Source organism: Salmo salar, chromosome 15, assembly GCF_965601325.2.
Source record: "Salmo salar chromosome 15, fSalSal1, whole genome shotgun sequence".
Taxonomy (NCBI): domain Eukaryota; kingdom Metazoa; phylum Chordata; class Actinopteri; order Salmoniformes; family Salmonidae; genus Salmo; species Salmo salar.
Genome location: NC_138305.1, coordinates 14,014,202 through 14,033,790, shown reverse-complemented (window position 1 = coordinate 14,033,790; position 19,589 = coordinate 14,014,202).

Genomic DNA, 19,589 nt, shown 5'->3' with positions numbered 1-19,589 from the left:
GGGAGAGGGAGGGATGGAGGGAGAGGGGGCTTGGAGGGACAGGGGGCTTGGAGGGAGAGGGGGGAGGGAGAGGGATGGAGGGAGAGGGGGCTTGGATGGAGAGGGATGGAGGGAGAGGAATGGAGACAGGGGGCTTGGAGGGAGAGGGATGGAGGGAGAGGGGGCTTGGAGAGAGGGGGCTTGGAGGGAGAGGGATGGAGGGAGAGGGATGGAGGGAGAGGGGGCTTGGAGGGACAGGGGGCTTGGAGGGAGAAGGATGGAGGGAGAAGGATGGAGACAGGGGGCTTGGAGGGAGAGGGATGGAGGGAGAGGGGGCTTGGAGGGAGAGGGATGGAGGGAGAGGGGGCTTGGAGGGAGAAGGATGGAGGGAGAGGGGGCTTGGAGGGAGAAGGATGGAGACAGGGGGCTTGGAGGGAGAGGGATGGAGGGAGAGGGGGCTTGGAGGGAGAGGGATGGAGGGAGAGGAATGGAGACAGGGGGCTTGGAGGGAGAGGGATGGAGGGAGAGGGGGCTTGGAGAGAGGGGGCTTGGAGGGAGAGGGATGGAGGGAGAGGGATGGAGGGAGAGGGGGCTTGGAGGGACAGGGGGCTTGGAGGGAGAAGGATGGAGGGAGAAGGATGGAGACAGGGGGCTTGGAGGGAGAGGGATGGAGGGAGAGGGGGCTTGGAGGGAGAGGGATGGAGGGAGAGGGGGCTTGGAGGGAGAAGGATGGAGGGAGAGGGGGCTTGGAGGGAGAAGGATGGAGGGAGAGGGGGCTTGGAGGGAGAAGGATGGAGGGAGAGGGGGCTTGGAGGGAGAAGGATGGAGGGAGAGGGATGGAGGGATAGGAATGGAGGGAGAGGGATGGAGGGAGAGGGGGCTTGGAGGGAGAGGGATGGAGGGAGAGGGATGGAGGGAGAGGGATGGAGGGAGAATGATGGAGGGACAGGGGGTGGAGGGAGAAGGATGGAGGGAGAGGGATGGAGGGAGAAAGATGGAGGGAGAGGGATGGAGGGAGAAAGATGGAGAGGGATGGAGGGAGAGTGATGAGGGAGAGGGATGAGGGAGAGGGATGGAGGGAGAAAGATCGAGGGAGAGGGATGAGGGAGAGGGATGGAGGGAGAGGGATGGAGGGAGAAAGATGGAGGGAGAGGGATGGAGGGAGAGATGGAGGAAGAAATATGGAGGGAGAGGGATGGAGGGAAAGATGGAGGAAGAAATATGGAGGGAGAGGGATGGAAGGAGAGGGATGGAGGGAGACGGATGGATGGAGAGGGATGGAGGGAGAGATGGAGGGAGAGGGATCAGGGAGAAAGATGGAGGGAGAGGGATGTAGGGAGAAAGATGGCGGGAGAGGGATGGAGGGAGAGTGATAGAGGGAGAGGGATAGAGGGAGAGGGATGGAGGGAGAGATGGAGGGAGAGGGATGCGGGAGAAAGATGGAGGGAGAGGGATGGAGGGAGAGGGATAGAGGGAGAGGGATGGAGGGAGAGATGGAGGGAGAGGGATGGAGGGAGAGGGATAGAGGGAGAGGGATAGAGGGAAAGGGATAGAGGGAGAGGGATGGAGGGAGAGATGGAGGGAGAGGGATGAGGGAGAAAGATGGAGGGAGAGGGATGGAGGGAGAGATGGAGGGAGGGGGATGGCGGGAGATAGAAAGATGGAGGGGAAGAGGATTGGAGGGAGAGATGGAGGGAGAGATGGAGGGAGAGGGATGGAGGGAGAGGGATGGAGGGAGAGATGGAGGGAGAGGGATGGAGGAAGAGATGGAGGGAGAGGGATGGAGGGAGAGATGGAGGGAGAGGGATGGAGGGAGAGATGGAGAGATGGAGGGAGAGGGATGGAGGGAGAGATGGAGGGAGAGGGATGGAGGGAGAGATGGAGGGAGAGGGGTGGAGGGAGAGGGATGGAGGGAGAGGGATGGAGGGAGAGGGATGGAGGGAGAAGGATGGAGGGAGAGGGATAGAGGGAGAAGGATAGAGGGAGAGGGATGGAGGGAGATAGATGGAGGGAGAGGGATGGGGGAGAAGGATAGAGAGACATAGTTGTTGGAAGCCAGGGCCACCTGGCACCCCTTGGAGTAGTGCCACAGGCACCCCTTGGAGTAGTTTTTAGGGGTCAATTGCCTTGCTCAAGGGCACCATGGCAGGAAATGGCATTACAGTGTTATACAGCACCATATTATTTCAAAGACTTCCAAATCACAGGGTGGGAACATGTTCCCCTGAATTAAACTGACGTGAAAGCCGAGCATTTGTGTTACCAACAGCAATGTGTGAAACAGTGATCCCTTTCTTTTCTCCTCTAATCCAAAACTGTGATCTTCCAGCTGAGTACAGTAGTCAACTTTTCCATCTACTCCACTGTCTGGCCACCATAACTCTGTGAGCTGAGAGAAGGTTTTATTTTATCTATCACAGTGTATCACCGGGTTGGCATGATGGATGGAGCCAGTGGCAGCTCAAGGAAAACAAATCCTCTGACACTTTCTCCCCTGGCGTCAGTGGTGTGTACCGGAGGGGGAGAGCAGTAACTGAAGGACAGGACTCTCAACCCCCCCCCCCCCACCTACCAATACTGCCACCCAGCCGCAGCCAGCCCTGACACCCGTGATAAAACGGCCTTCCTTAACTAAAGTCGTAAAGAAGCCAGCAATAAAACTCAATCTCCTGTAAAATCCAATTAAGTCATTATCTGACTGATTGTATCTTTAATTGAAAACAGAAGTGACAGTAAATTTTTGTGATATATCAGGATCAATCGATAGCGCTGTGCGATCGGGAGAGGTGATTTATAATGTCAGAGCCATATAGGTAACTCCACATTATTCTCTGTAAAATCACTGGTGGATGAAATTAAGAGTAAGTGCATTTAATAAAAGACAAGATGGTGTTGTTATTGATAACGACAGACGGGGGGCCAGAATCAAATGAATGTTTTCATAGCGCGCCCGGCGAAAAGAAAATACAAGTCATTTAATTTTTCTGTTTTATATCTTGCTCCCCTACATGCAATCACATTTCAACTCTGTCATCAATAAGCGGTTTATTTCTGTAGAACTTGTAGCGACATAAAATCCAACGTTCCAAATTACATTTGTTGCTGTTTGATTAAAACATCACCACAAATAAACACTTTTGTAAGATGTAATTCAAAACAAATCTTTATAAAACAGACCAATAGATACATAGGGTGCAGTAGTGTTAAACTAATAAACAGACTAACAGGGTGCAGTAGTGTTAAACTAATAAACAGACTAACAGGGTGCAGTAGTATTAAACATTTCTTAGGGATAGGGTCTAGTTTCCTGAATTTCCACCTGACTGACGTGCCCAAAGTACACTGCCTGTTACTCAGGCCCAGAAGCCAGGATATGCATATAATTGGTAGATTTGGATCGAAAACACTTTGAAGTTTCTAAAACTGTTAAAATGTCTGAGCCTATAACAGAACTGATAAGAGGCGAAAATCCGAGAAAATCCAACCAATTTTTTTTTTTTGGAGCGCCAGGGCTCTCAAAATGGAAACCTATTGTTTCTATGTAAATCTGTCTCCCAGATTGCAATTCCTATGGCTTCCACTAGATGTCAGCAGTCTTTATTCAAGGTTTCAGGCTTGTTTTTTTTTTTTTAAACGAACAAGTATTTGGTGTTTTGGTGAGAAGAGCACCGAAACAATATCAGTCTTTCGGCCGCTAGAGGGTGCACGCTTACTAAATTTGCTTTGCTATTGAACATACTACTTTCTGTATGAAATATTATAGTTTATTTACATTTTAGAGTACCTGAGTATTAAATAGAAATGTCGTTTGACTTGTTTGGACGAAGTTTAGCGGTAGCTTTTTGGACTCCTTTGTCTGCATGTTGAACGAGTGGATAACTGAAATTGATGGTGCCAACTAAACGGACGTTTTGGATATAAAGAAGGATTTTATCTAACAAACGACCATTCATTTTGTAGCTGGGATGCTTGGGATTGCAAACAGAGGAAGATCTTCAAAAGTAAGTGAATTATTTAACCTGTTAGGGCTGGGGGCAGTATTTACACGGCCGGATAAAACACGTACCCGATTTAATCTGGTTATTACTACTGCCCAGAAACTAGAATATGCATATAATTATTGGCTTTGGATAGAAAACACCCTAAAGTTTCTAAAACTGTTTGAATGGTGTCTGTGAGTTTAACAGAACTCATATGGCAGGCAAAAACCTGAGAAGATTCTGTACAGGAAGTACCCTCTCTGACCATTCCTTGGGCTTCTTGGCTCTGTTTATTGAAAATGTAGGATCTTTGCTGTAACGTGACACTTCCTACGGCTCCCATAGGCTCTCAGAACCCGGGAAAAAGCTGAATGATGTAATTCCAGCCGCTGGCTGAAAAACTTTAGCGCCTTGGGTAAGTGGTCTATCAGAGGACCATCAGACTGAGGCTCGTGCACGAGGGGATCCCATGTTTTTATTTTCTCTCTCTTTGAACGTAAACATGCTTTCCCGGTCGGAATATTATCGCTTTTTTACGAGAAAAATTGCATAAAAATTTATTTTAAACAGCGGTTGACATGCTTCGAAGTACGGTAATGGAATATTTAGAATTTTTTTGTCACGAAACGCGTCGTGCGCATCACCCTTCTTTACACTTCGGATAGTGTCTTGAACGCACGAACAAACAGAGGATATTTGAACATAACTATGGATTATTTTGAACCAAACCAACATTTGTTATTGAAGTAGAAGTCCTGGGAGTGCATTCTGACGAAGAACAGCAAAGGTAATAACATTTTTCTTATAGTAAATCTGACTTTGGTGAGGGCTAAACTTGGTGGGTGTCTAAATAGCTAGCCCTGTGATGCCGGGCTATCTACTTAGAATATTGCAAAATGTGCTTTCACCGAAGAGCTATTTTAAAATCGGACATAGCGAGTGCATAGAGGAGTTCTGTATCTATAATTCTTAAAATAATTGTTATGTTTTTTGTGAACGTTTATCGTGAGTAATTTAGTAAATTCACCGGAAGTTTGTGGGGGGTATGCTAGTTCTGAACGTCACATGCTAATGTAAAAAGCTGGTTTTTGATATAAATATGAACTTGATTGAACAAAACATGCATGTATTGTATAACATAATGTCCTAGGTGTGTCATCTGATGAAGATCATCAAAGGTTAGTGCTGCATTTAGCTGTGGTTTGGGTTTATGTGACATTATATGCTAGCTTGAAAAATGGGTGTCTGATTATTTCTGGCTGGGTACTCTGCTGACATAATCTAATGTTTTGCTTTCGTTGTAAAGCCTTTTTGAAATCGGACAGTGTGGTTAGATTAACGAGAGTCTTGTCTTTAAAATGGTGTAAAATAGTCATATGTTTGAGAAATTGAAGTAATAGCATTTCTAAGGTATTTGAATAACGCGCCACAGGATTCCACTGGCTGTTACGTAGGTGGGACGATTTCGTCCCACTGGCCCTAGAGAAGTTAATCGCTATTTGTGATTTTGTGAAGCCTGTGCTGGTTGAAAAGTATGTTGCGGGGCGCCGTCCTCAGACAACCGCATGGTATGCTTTCGCCGTAAAGCCTTTTGTAAACCGGACAACGCAGTTAGATTAACAAGAATTATGTTCATGAATGTTTAATACTACAGTTATTTATTTGAATTGCGCGCCCTCCAATTTCATTGGATGTTGTCGGCTTGTGTCCCGCTAGCGGAACGCCTATCCCTAAGATTAAACACTTCCTCGTCACTATTAAACACTTCGTCCTCACTATTAAAAGACACATTAAACACTTCCTCCTCACTACTAAAAGACACATTAAACACTTCCTCCTCACTATTAAACCACACATTAAACACTTCCTCCTCACTATTAAAACACACATTAAACACTTCCTCCTCACTATTAAACCACACATTAAACACTTCCTCCTCACTATTAAAACACACATTAAACACTTCCTCCTCACTATTAAAACACACATTAAACACATCCTCCTCACTATTAAACACTTCCTCCTCACTATTAAACACTTCCCCCTCACTATTAAACACTTCCTCCTCACTATTAAAACACACATTAAACACTTCCTCCTCACTATTAAACACTTCCTCCTCACTATTAAAACACACATTAAACACTTCCTCCTCACTACTAAAACACACATTAAACACATGGCACAGTTTTTTTTATTACCAATTCTCATTTAAAATGGGAGGTTATTCCAATTGGGTGATTTTAAACTCCCTAAAAAATGTACACCTTGGGGAAATGTATACTGTGGGGACAGTGGCACCCTGTAACAGGACACTTCTAAAAGACATGACACTGGGACTTACAGTGTGTGGATATGACCTCCTACATAGCAGGGGTTACAGTGTGTGGATATCACCTCCTACATACCAGGGGTTACAGTGTGGATATCACCTCCTACATACCAGGGGTTACAGTGTGGATATCACCTCCTACATACCAGGGGTTACAGTGTGTGGATATCACCTCCTACATACCAGGGGTTACAGTGTGGATATCACCTCCAACATACCAGGGGTTACAGTGTGGATATCACCTCCTACATACCAGGGGTTACAGTGTGGATATCACCTCCTACATACCAGGGGTTACAGTGTGGATATCACCTCCTACATACCAGGGGTTACAGTGGGTGGATATCACCTCCTACATACCAGGGGTTACAGTGTGGATATCACCTCCTACATACCAGGGGTTACAGTGTGGATATCACCTCCTACATACCAGGGGTTACAGTGTGGATATCACCTCCTACATACCAGGGGTTACAGTGTGGATATCACCTCCTACATACCAGGGGTTACAGTGGGTGGATATCACCTCCTACATACCAGGGGTTACAGTGTGTGGATATCACCTCCTACATACCAGGGGTTACAGCGGATGGATATCACCTCCTACATACCAGGGGTTACAGTGTGGATATCACCTCCTACATACCAGGGGTTACAGTGTGGATATCACCTCCTACATACCAGGGGTTACAGTGTGGATATCACCTCCTACATACCAGGGGATACAGTGTACACACAGTCTCATATAGTCTGATATTGACTGATATAGACTGACTAATAAAGACTGATATAGACTGACTGATATAGACTGACTGATATAGACTGATATGGACTGACTGGTATAGACTGACTGATATAGACTGATATGGACTGACTGATAAAGACTGACTGGCATAGACTGATATGGACTGACTGGTATAGACTGATATGGACTGACTGGTATAGACTGATATGGACTGACTGGTATAGACTGACTGATATAGACTGATATGGACTGATTGATATAGACTGATATGGACTGACTGGTATAGACTGATATAGACTGACTGATATAGACTGATATGGACTGACTGGTATAGACTGACTGATATAGACTGATATGGACTGACTGATATAAACTGACTGGCATAGACTGATATGGACTGACTGGTATAGACTGATATAGACTGATATGGACTGACGGATATAGACTGATATGGACTGACTGATATAGACTGATATGGACTGACTGGTATAGACTGATATGGACTGACTGATATAGACTGATATAGACTGACTGATATAGACTGATATGGACTGACTGGCATAGACTGATATGGACTGACTGGTATAGACTGATATGGACTGACTGATATAGACTGATATGGACTGACTGGTATAGACTGACTGATATAGACTGATACGGACTGACTGATATAGACTGACTGGCATAGACTGATATGGACTGACTGGTATAGACTGATATAGACTGATATGGACTGACGGATATAGACTGATATGGACTGACTGATATAGACTGATATGGACTGACTGGTGTAGACTGATATGGACTGACTGGTATAGACTGATATGGACTGACTGGTATAGACTGATATGGACTGACTGATATAGACTGATATGGACTGACTGATATAGACTGATATGGACTGACTGGTATAGACTGATATGGACTGACTGATATAGACTGATATAGACTGACTGATATAGACTGATATGGACTGACTGGCATAGACTGATATGGACTGACTGGTATAGACTGATATGGACTGACTGATATAGACTGATATGGACTGACTGGTATAGACTGACTGATATAGACTGATATGGACTGACTGATATAGACTGACTGGCATAGACTGATATGGACTGACTGGTATAGACTGATATAGACTGATATGGACTGACGGATATAGACTGATATGGACTGACTGATATAGACTGACTGGCATAGACTGATATGGACTGACTGGTATAGACTGATATAGACTGATATGGACTGACGGATATAGACTGATATGGACTGACTGATATAGACTGATATGGACTGACTGGTGTAGACTGATATGGACTGACTGATATAGACTGATATAGACTGACTGATATAGACTGATATGGACTGACTGGCATAGACTGATATGGACTGACTGGTATAGACTGATATGGACTGACTGATATAGACTGATATGGACTGACTGGTATAGAGTGATATGGACTGACTGGTATAGACTGATATGGACTGACTGGCATAGACTGATATGGACTGACTGGTATAGACTGATATGGACTGACTGGTATAGACTGATATGGACTGACTGATATAGACTGATATGGACTGACTGGTATAGACTGATATGGACTGACTGATATAGACTGATATGGACTGACTGGTATAGACTGATATGGACTGACTGATATAGACTGATATGGACTGACGTATAGACTGATATAAACAGATAATGACTGATATACAGTTAAAGTCGGAAGTTTACATACACTTACGTTTGAGTCATTAAAACTCGTTTTTCAACCTCTCCACACATTTCTTGTGAACAAACTATAGTTTTGGCAAGTCGGTTAGGACATTACTTTGTGCATAAAACTTTTCCAACAATTGTTTACAGGCAGAGTATTTCACTTATAATTCCCTGTATCACAATTCCAGTAAGTCAAAAGTTTACAGACATTAAGTTGACTGTGCCGTTAACCTGTTGGGGCTAGGGGGCAGTATTTGCACGGCAGGATAAAAAACGTACCCGATTTAAACTGGTTACTACTCTTGCCCAGAAACAAGAATATGCATATAATTAGTAGATTTGGATAGAAAACACTCTAAAGTTTCTAAAACTGTTTGAATGGTGTTGGTGAGTATAACATAACTCATATGGCAGGCCAAAACCTGAGAAGATTCTATACTAGGAAGTGCCCTGTCTGACAATTTGTTCTCCTTCTAGGGCATCTCTATCAAAAATACAGCATCTCTGCTGTAACGTGACATTTTCTAAGGTTTCCATTGGCTCTCAGAAGGAGCCAGAAAGTGGAATGGGGTGTCTGCTGTCTCTGGGCGAAGAACAGCAGGAGAATTTGTGAGTGGTCAGCCTGGGAACAGTGACACTGGAGATGCGCGTTCATGAGAATTCTCCCTTTTTTTCTTTCAGCCTTTGAATGAATACAACGTCGCCCGGTTGGAATATTATCGCTATTTTACGAGAAAAATAACATAAAAATAGATTTTAAACAGCGTTTGACATGCTTCGAAGTACGGTAATGGAATATTTAGAATTTTTTTGTCATGAAATGCGCTCGCGCGTCACCCTTCAGATAGTGACCTGAACGCACGAACAAAACGGAGGTATTTGGATATAACTATGGATTATTTGGAACCAAAACAACATTTGTTGTTGAAGTAGAAGTCCTGGGAGTGCATTCTAACGAAAAGCAGCAAAGGTAATCTAATTGTTCTAATAGTTATTTTGAGTTTGGTGAGGGCCAAACTTGGTGGGTGTCAAAATAGCTAGCCGTGATGGCCGGGCTATGTACTCAGAATATTGCAAAATGTGCTTTCGCCGAAAAGCTATTTTAAAATCTGACAGAGTTCTGTATCTATAATTCTTAAAATAATTGTTATGTATTTTGTGAACGTTAATCATGAGTAATTTAGTAAATTCACCGGAAGTTTGCGGTGGGTATGCTAGTTCTGAACATCACATGCTAATGTAAAAAGCTGGTTTTTGATATAAATATGAACTTGATTGAACAAAACATGCATGTATTGTATAACATAATGTCCTAGGAGTGTCATCTGATGAAGATCATCAATGGTTAGTGCTGCATTTAGCTGTGGTTTTGGTTTTTGTGACATATATGCTTGCTTTGAAAATGGCTGTGTGATTATTTTTGGCAGGGTACTCTCCTGACATAATCTAATGTTTTGCTTTCGCTGTAAAGCCTTTTTGAAATCGGACAATGTGGTTAGATTAACGAGAGTTTTGTCTTTAAAATGGTGTAAAATAGTCATATGTTTGAGAAATTGAAGTTATAGCATTTTTGAGGTATTTGTATTTCGCGCCAGCGTCCCACCTCGCCCAGGGAGGTTAAACAGCTTGGAAAATTCCAGAAAATTATGTCATGGCTTTAGAAGATTCTGATAGGCTAATTGACATAATTTGAGTCAATTGGAGGTGTACCTGTGGATGTATTTCAAGGCCTACCTTCAAACTCAGTGCCTCTTTGCTTGACATCATGGGAAAATCAAAAGAAGTCAGCCAAGACCTCAGAATTTTTTTTGTTGACCTCCACAAGTCAGGTTCATCCTTGGGAGCCATTTCCAAACGCCTGAAGGTACCACGTTCATCTGTACAAACAATAGTACGCAAGTATAAACACCATGGGACCACGCAGCCGTCATACCGCTCAGGAAGGAGACGCGTTCTGTCTCCTAGAGATGAACGTACTTTGTTGCGAAAAGTGCAAATCAATCCCAAAACAACAGCAAGGACCTTGTGAAGATGCTGGAGGAAACAGGTACAAAAGTATCTATATCCACAGTAAAAGCTTTTGAGGACCTGAGGACTAATACCAAATATTTTCAGTCTCCTGAGGGAGAATAGGTTTTGTTGTGTCCTCTTCACGACTGTCTTGGTGTGCCTGGACCATGTTAGTTTGTTGGTGAGGTGGATGCCAAGGAACTTGAAGCTCTCATCTTGCTCCACTACAGCCCCGTCGATAAGAATGGGGGCATGCTTTGTCCCCCTTTTCCTGTAGTCCACAATCATCTCTTTTGTCTTGATCACGTTGAGAGAGGGGGCCGGCACCCTGGCGGCTCAACCTCCAAATAGGCTGTCTCATCGATGTCGGTGATCAGGCCTACTACTGTTGTGTCATCGGAAAACTTAATGATGGTGTTGGAGTCGTGCCTGGCAGTGCAGTCATGAGTGAACAGGGAGTACAGGAGGAGACTGAGCATGCACCCCTGAGGGGCTCCTATGTTGAGGATCAGCATATTGGTGTGTTGTTACCTACCCTTACCACCTGGGGGCGGCCCGTAGAGAAGTCCAGGATCCAGTTGCAGAGGGAGGTGTTTAGTTCCAGGGTCCTCAATTAGTGATGAGATTTGAGGGCACTATGGCGTTGAACGATGAGCTGTTGTCAATGAATAGCATTCTCACATAGGTGTTCCTTTTGTCCAGGTGTGAAAGGGCAGTGTGGAGTGCAACAAAGATTGCATCATCTGTGGATCTGTTGGGTCGGTATGCAAATTGGAGTGGGTCTAGGGTTTCTGGGATAATGGTGATGATGTGAGCCATGACCAGACTTTCAAAGCATGTCATTACCACAGACGTGAGTGCTAAGGGTCAGTAGTCATTTAGGCAGTGCTCTTGGACCCAGGGACTATGGTGGTCTACTTAAAACATGTTGGTATTACAGACTCAGACAGGTAGAGGTTGAAAATGTTAGTGAAGACACTTGCCAGTTGGTCAGTGCATCCTTGGAGTACACATCCTCGGAGTACACATCCTGGTAATCCGTCTGGACTTGCGGCCTTGTGAATGTTGACCTGTTTAAAGGTCCTACTCACATCGGCTCTGGAGAGCATGATCACACAGTTGTCCGGAACAGCTGGTGCTCTCGTGCATGTTTCAGTGTTACTTGCCTCGATGCGAGCAAAGAAGTTATTTAGCTCGTCTGGTAGGCTCTTGTCACTGGGCAGCTCTCGGCTGTGCTTCCCTTTGTAGTCTGTAATAGTTTGCAAGCACTGCCACATCCGACGAGCATCAGAGCCGGTGTAGTACGATTCAATCTTAGTCCTGTATTGACGCTTTGCCTGTTTGATGGTTTCGTCGGAGGGCATAGCGGCATTTCTTTTAAGCTTCCTGTTTAGAGTCCCGCTCCTTGAAAGTGGCGGCTCTACCCTTTAGCTCAGTGCGAATGTTGCCTGTAATCCATGGCTTCTGGTTGGGGTATGTACGTACAGTCACTGTGGGGACGACGTCATCGATGCACTTACTGATGAAGCCAGTGGTGTACTCCTCAATGCCATCGGAAGAATCCCAGAACATATTCCAGTCTGTGTTAGCAAAACAGTCCTGTAGTTTGGCATCTGCTTCATCTGACCACTTTTTTTATAGAGCGAGTCACTGGTGCTTCCTGCTTTAATTTGTGCTTGTAAGCAGGAATCAGGAGGACAGAATTATGGTCAGATTTGCCAAATGGAGGGCGAGGGAGAGCTTTGTACGTGTCTCTGTGTGTGGAATTAAGGTGGTCTATGAGTTTTTTCCCTCTGGTTGCACATTTAACATGTTGATAGAAATGAGGTAAAACTGATTTAAGTTTCCCTGCATTAAAGTCCCCGGCCACTAGGAGCGCCACCTCTGGATGAGCGTTTTCATGTTTGCTTATGGCGGAATACAGCTCGCTGAGTGTGGTTTTAGTGCCAGCATCGGTCTATGGTGGTATGTAGACAGCTACGAAAACTACAGATGAAAACTCTCTGGATAGACAGTGTGGTCTACAGCTTATCATGAGATACTCTACCTCAGGTGAGCAAAACCTCAAGACTTCCTTAGATATCGTGCACCAGCTGTTATTTACATATATACACATGCCGCTGCCCCATGTCGGCAGGTAGCCTAGTGGTTAGAGTGATGGACCAGTAACTGAAAGGTTGCTAGATCGAATCCCCGAGCTGACAAGGTAAAAATCTGTTGTTCTGCCCCTGAAAAAGTCAGTTAACCCACTGTTCCTAGGCCGTCATTGTAAATAAGAATTTGTTCTTAACTGACTTGCCTATTTCAATAAAGGTTAAAGGTTAAATGGAATAATGTAATTACCAGAGGCTGCTATTCTATCCTGCGTATAGAGTGTATAACTCAACATCTGTATGTTATTAATGTCGTCGTTCAGCCACGACTCTGTGAAACATAAGATATTACAGTTTTTAATGTCCCGTTGGTAGGATATACGTGCTTTCAGTTCATCTCATTTATTTTCCAGGAATTGAACGTTGGCTAACAGTACTAATGGCAAATGCAGATTAGCCACTCGTCGCCTGATCCTCACAAGGCACCACAATCTCTTTCCGCAAAATCTCTGTTTCTTTCTCCAGTGAATGACGGGGTTAAGGGCCAGTTTGGGTGTTTGGAGTGTATCCTTCCCATCCGACTCATTAAAGAAACATTCTTAGTCCAATTCGAGGTGAGTAGTCGCTGTTATGATGTCCAGAAGCCATTTTCGGGCATGAGAGACGGTAGCAGCAACAATGCGAAAAACAAACAAATTAGCACAGTTGGTTAAGAACCAATAAAACGGCAGCCTCTCCGACGCCATTTTCTTTTCCGAATGCACTGTAGACTGATTGATATAGACTGACTGGTACAGACTGATATAGACTGATATAGACTGACTGATATCAACCTATGTAGACTGAGATAGATTGACTGATATCGACTGACATAGACTGACTTATATAAACATACTGGTATAGACTGATATAGACTGATATGGACCGACTGATATAGACTGACTGAAATAGAATGAGATATACTGATATATTCTGACTGATATAGACTGATATAGACTAATAGACTGATATATTTGTATTTATTTATTGTGGATCATTCTATATCAGTCCGTCTATACCAGTCAGTCTATATCAGTCTATATATGTCTATATTGGTCAGTCTATATCAGTCAGTCTATACCAGTCAGTCTATATGACTGTTATAGACTTACTGATGTAGACTGGTATAGACTGACTGATATGGACTGACTGAAATAGACTGACATAGACTGATATGGACTGACTAATATAGACGGATATAGACTGATTGATATTGACTAATATAGACTGATGTAGACTGGCTGATATTGACTGATATAGACTGACTGGTATAGACTGATATAGACTGACTGATATAGACTGATGGCATGTCTTGTGGGGTATGCGTGGGTGTCCGAGCAGACAGTTCGGTACATTCATACATGTCAATACCACTTACAAATACAAGTATTGAGGAAGTCAATTTCTAGACTGATACAGACTGACGTAGACAGATGTAGAAAGACTGGAATAGACTGACATAGACTGATATATTTGTATTTATTATGGATCCCAATTAGCAGCAGCTACTCTTCCTGGTGTCCAGAAAAATTAAGGCAGTTATACAATTTTAAAAACATTAAAATACCTTCACAACAATTTTCATAATTAAGTGTGTGCCCTCAAGCCAACACTCTACTACCAAAAATCTACAACACAAAATCCATGTGTACGTGTGTGTATAGTGGTGTATGTTACCATGTGTGTGTGTGTGCATGTGTCTCTGCGTATATTTGTGTTGTTTTACAGTTGTTCCATAAAGTGTTTTTTAATCTGTTTTTGAACCAAAAAAATTTATGCTTGCATTAGTTAATTGATGTGGAAGAGAGTTACATGTAGTCATGGCTCTATGTAGTACTGTGCGCCTCCCATAGTCTGTTCTGGACTTGGGGACTGTGAAGAGACCTCTGGTGGCATGTCTTGTGGGCAGTTGTGTAAAGTACTAAAGTAAAAATACTTGAAAGTACTACTTAAGTCGTTTTTTGGGATATCTGTACATTACTTTTAATTTAACTCCACTACATTCCTAAAGAAAAGAATGTACTTTTTACTCCATCCAATTTCCCTGACACCGAAAAGCACTCGTTACATTTTGAATGCTTAGCAAGACAGGAAAATGGTCCAATTCACAAACTTATCAAGAGAACATTCCTGGTCATCCCTACTGCCGCTGATGTGTCAGACTCACTAAACAGAGAACATCCCTGGTCATCCCTACTGCCTCTGATCTGGAGGATTCACTAAAACAGAGAACAACCCTGGTCATCCCTACTGCCTCTGATCTGGAGGACTCACTAAACAGAGAACATCCCTGGTCATCCCTACTGCCTCTGATCTGGAGGACTCACTAAACAGTGAACATCCCTGGTCAACCCTACCGCCTCTGATCTGGTGGACTCACTAAACAGAGAACATCCCTGGTCATCCCTACTGCCTCTGATCTGGAGGACTCACTAAACAGAGAACATCCCTGGTCATCCCGACTGCCTCTGATCTGGAGGACTCACTAAACAGAGAACATCCCTGGTCAACCCTACTGCCTCTGATCTGGAGGACACACTAAACAGAGAACATCCCTGGTCATCCCGACTGCCTCTGATCTGGAGGACTCACTAAACAGAGAACATCCCTGGTCAACGCTACTGCCTCTGATCTGGACGACTCACTAAACAGAGAACATCCCTGGTCAACCCTACTGCCTCTGATCTGGAGGACTCACTAAACAAAGAACATCCCGGGTCATCCCTACTGCCTCTGATCTGGAGGACTCACTAAACAGAGAACATCCCTGGTCATCCCTACTGCCTCTTATCTGGAGGACTCACTAAACAGAGAACATCCCGGGTCATCCCTACTGCCTCTGATCTGGAGGACTCACTAAACAGAGAACATCCCTGGTCATCCCTACTGCCTCTTATCTGGAGGACTCACTAAACAGAGAACATCCCGGGTCATCCCTACTGCCTCTGATCTGGAGGACTCACTAAACAGAGAACATCCCTGGTCATCCCTACTGCCTCTTATCTGGAGGACTCACTAAACAGAGAACATCCCTGGTCAACCCTACTGCCTCTGATCTGGAGGACTCACTAAACAGAGAACATCCCTGGTCATCCCTACTGCCTCTGATCTGGAGGACTCACTAAACAGAGAACATCCCTGGTCATCCCTACTGCCTCTGATCTGGAGGGCTCACTAAACAGAGAACATCCCTGGTCAACCCTACTGCCTCTGATCTGGAGGACTCACTAAACAGAGAACAACCCTGGTCAACCCTACTGCCTCTGATCTGGAGGACTCACTAAACAGAGAACATCCCTGGTCAACCCTACTGCCTCTGATCTGGAGGACTCACTAAACAGAGAACAACCCTGGTCAACCCTACTGCCTCTGATCTGGAGGACTCACTAAACAGAGAACATCCCTGGTCATCCCTACTGCCTCTGATCTGGAGGACTCACTAAATAGAGAACATCCCTGGTCATCCCTAATGCCTCTGATCTGGAGGACTCACTAAACAGAGAACATCCCTGGTCAACCCTACTGCCTCTGATCTGGAGGACTCACTAAACAGAGAACATCCCTGGTCAACCCTACTGCCTCTGATCTGGAGGACTCACTAAACAGAGAACATCCCTGGTCAACCCTACTGCCTCTGATCTGGTGGACTCACTAAACAGAGAACATCCCTGGTCATCCCTACTGTCTCTGATCTGGTGGACTCACTAAACAGAGAACATCCCTGGTCATCCCTACTGCCTCTGATCTGGAGGACTCACTAAACAGAGAACATCCCTGGTCATCCCTACCGCCTCTGATCTGGAGGACTCACTAAACAGAGAACATCCCTGGTCATCCCTACCGCCTCTGATCTGGAGGACTCACTAAACAGAGAACAGTGATGAAGTGATGAAGTCAATCTCTCCTCCACTTTCAGCCAGGAGAGATTGACATGCATATTATTAATATTAGCTCTCTGTGTACATCGAAGGACCAGCCGTGCTGCCCTGTTCTGAGCCAATTGTAATTTTCCTAATTCCCTCTTTGTGGTACCTGACCACAGGACTGAACATTAGTCCAGGTGTGACAAAACAAGGGCCTGTAGGACCTGCCTTGTTGATAGTGTTGTTAAGAAGGTAGAAACTAGGGCCTGTAGGACCTGCCTTGTTGATAGTGTTGTTAAGAAGGTAGAAACTAGGGCCTGTAGGACCTGCCTTGTTGATAGTGTTGTTAAGAAGGTAGAAACTAGGGCCTGTAGGACCTGCCTTGTTGATAGTGTTGTTAAGAAGGTTGAAACTAGGGCCTGTAGGACCTGCCTTGTTGATAGTGCTGTTAAGAAGGTAGAAACTAGGGCCTGTAGGACCTGCCTTGTTGATAGTGTTGTTAAGAAGGTAGAAACTAGGGCCTGGAGGACCTGCCTTGTTGATAGTGTTGTTAAGAAGGTAGAAACTAGGGCCTGTAGGACCTGCCTTGTTGGTAGTGTTGTTAAGAAGGTAGAAACTAGGGCCTGTAGGACCTGCCTTGTTGATAGTGTTGTTAAGAAGGCAGAGCAGTGCTTTATTATAGACAGACTTCTCCCCATCTTAGCTACTGTTGTATCAATATGTTTTGACCAGGACAGTTTACAATCCAGGGTTACTCCAAGCAGTTTAGTCACCTCAACTTGCTCAATTTCCACATTATTTATTACAAGATTTAGTTGAGTTTTAGGGTTTAGTGAAAGATTTGTCCCAAATACAATGCTTTTAGTTTTTGAAATAAACAAGCTCTTTATCCAGAATATAGCAGGGGGTGTAAAGCCATAACACATACGTTTTTCCAGCAGCAGACAATGATCAATAATGTCAAAAGTCGCAATGAAGTCTAACAAACAGCCCCCACAATATTTTATTATCAATTTCTCTCAGCCAATCATCAATCATTTGTGTAAGTACTGTGCTTGTTGAGCGTCCTTCCCTATAAGCGTGCTGAAAGTCTGTTGTCAATTTGTTTACTGTGAAATAGCATTGTATCTTGTCAAACACCATTTTCTTCAAAACTTTACTGAGGGTTGGCAACAGGCTGATTGATGGAATAATTTGAGCCAGTAAAGGGGGCTTTACTATTCTTAGGTAGCGGAATGACTTTAGCTTCCCTCCAGGCCTGAGGGCACACACCTTCTAGTAGGCTTAGATTGAAGATATGGCAAATAGGAGTGGCAATATCGTCCGGTATTATCCTCAGTAATTTGTCAGACCCTGGTGGCTTGTCATTGTTGATAGACAACAATACTTTTTTCATATTGTTGTCAGACCTTGGTGGCTAGATACACAGCGTTGTAGTTGTTTTACCTCTTCCACACTCAGGTTACAGAATTCAAAATTACAATGCTTGTCTTTCATAATTCGGTCAGATATACAGTTGAAGTTGGAAGTTTACATACACCTTAGCCAAGTACATTTAAACTCAGTTTTTCACAATTCCTGACATTTCATCCTAGTCGAAATTCCTTGTTTTAGGTCAGTTAAGATCACCACTTTATTTTAAGAATGTGAAATGTCAGAATAATAGTAGAGAGAATGATTTATTTCAGTTTTTATTTATTTTATCACATTCTCAGTGGGTCAGAAGTTTACATGCATTCAATTAGTATTTGGTAGCATTGCCTTTCAATTGTTTAACTTGGGTCAAACGTTTCGGGTAGCCTCCCACAAGCTTCCCACAATAAGTTGGGAGCCTTTTGGCCCTATATTCCTCCTGACAGAGCTGGTGTAACTGAGTCAGGTTTCTAGGCCTCCTTGCTCGCACACACTTTCTCAGTTCACCCCACAAATGTTCAATATGATTGAGGTCAGGGCTGTGTGATGGCCACTCCAATACCTGGACTTTGTTGTCCTTAAGCCATTTTGCCACAACTTTGGAAGTATGCTTGGGGTAATTGTTGATTTGGAAGACACATTTGCGACCAAGCTTTTACTTCCTGACTGGTGTCTTGAGATGTTGCTTCAATATATCCACATATTTTTCCTTCCTCATGACGTCATCTATTTTGTGAAGTGCACCAGTCCCTCCTGCAGCAAAGCACCCCCCCACAACATGATGCTGCCACCCCTGTGCTTCACTGTTGGGATGGTGTTCTACGGCTTGCAAGCCTCCCCCTTTTTCCTCCAAACATAATTCTTACTTGTTGAGCGGCCTTTCAGGTTATGTCGATATAGGACTCGTTTTACTGTGGATATAGATACTTTTGTACTTGTTTCCTCAAGCATCATCACAAAGTCTTTTGCTGTTCTGGGATTGATTTGCACTTTTCGCTAGGGTGACCATATTTTAGTTTTCAAAAAAGAGGACATGTCCGGGAAAAAGAGGATGTATGGTCACCCTAGTGGTGTGGAATGCAAAAACTCCCTCCGCAGCAGTAACAGCATCTTCTGTTTTACCTGCTCTCACAAAATAGTCAGTTAAATTTACCTGACGAACTCTCTCCTTTAGCTGCAATTTTGTGTTTTGCGGAGCTTATGTGGGCTTCTAGGTCGCTAGCACTTTTATTTGACACTGACACGTACGTGCCAACTTTGCAGGTCATGCATTCTGCTTCACACGGATCCCGACCAAGACGAAAACACGGGAATTTTCGCTGTAAATCGTCTGTGAATTTACATTTGCGTTTGGGCGATTTTACGCTGTTCTGGAGCCACGTGCCACTGTTGACAAGCAAGCTGTT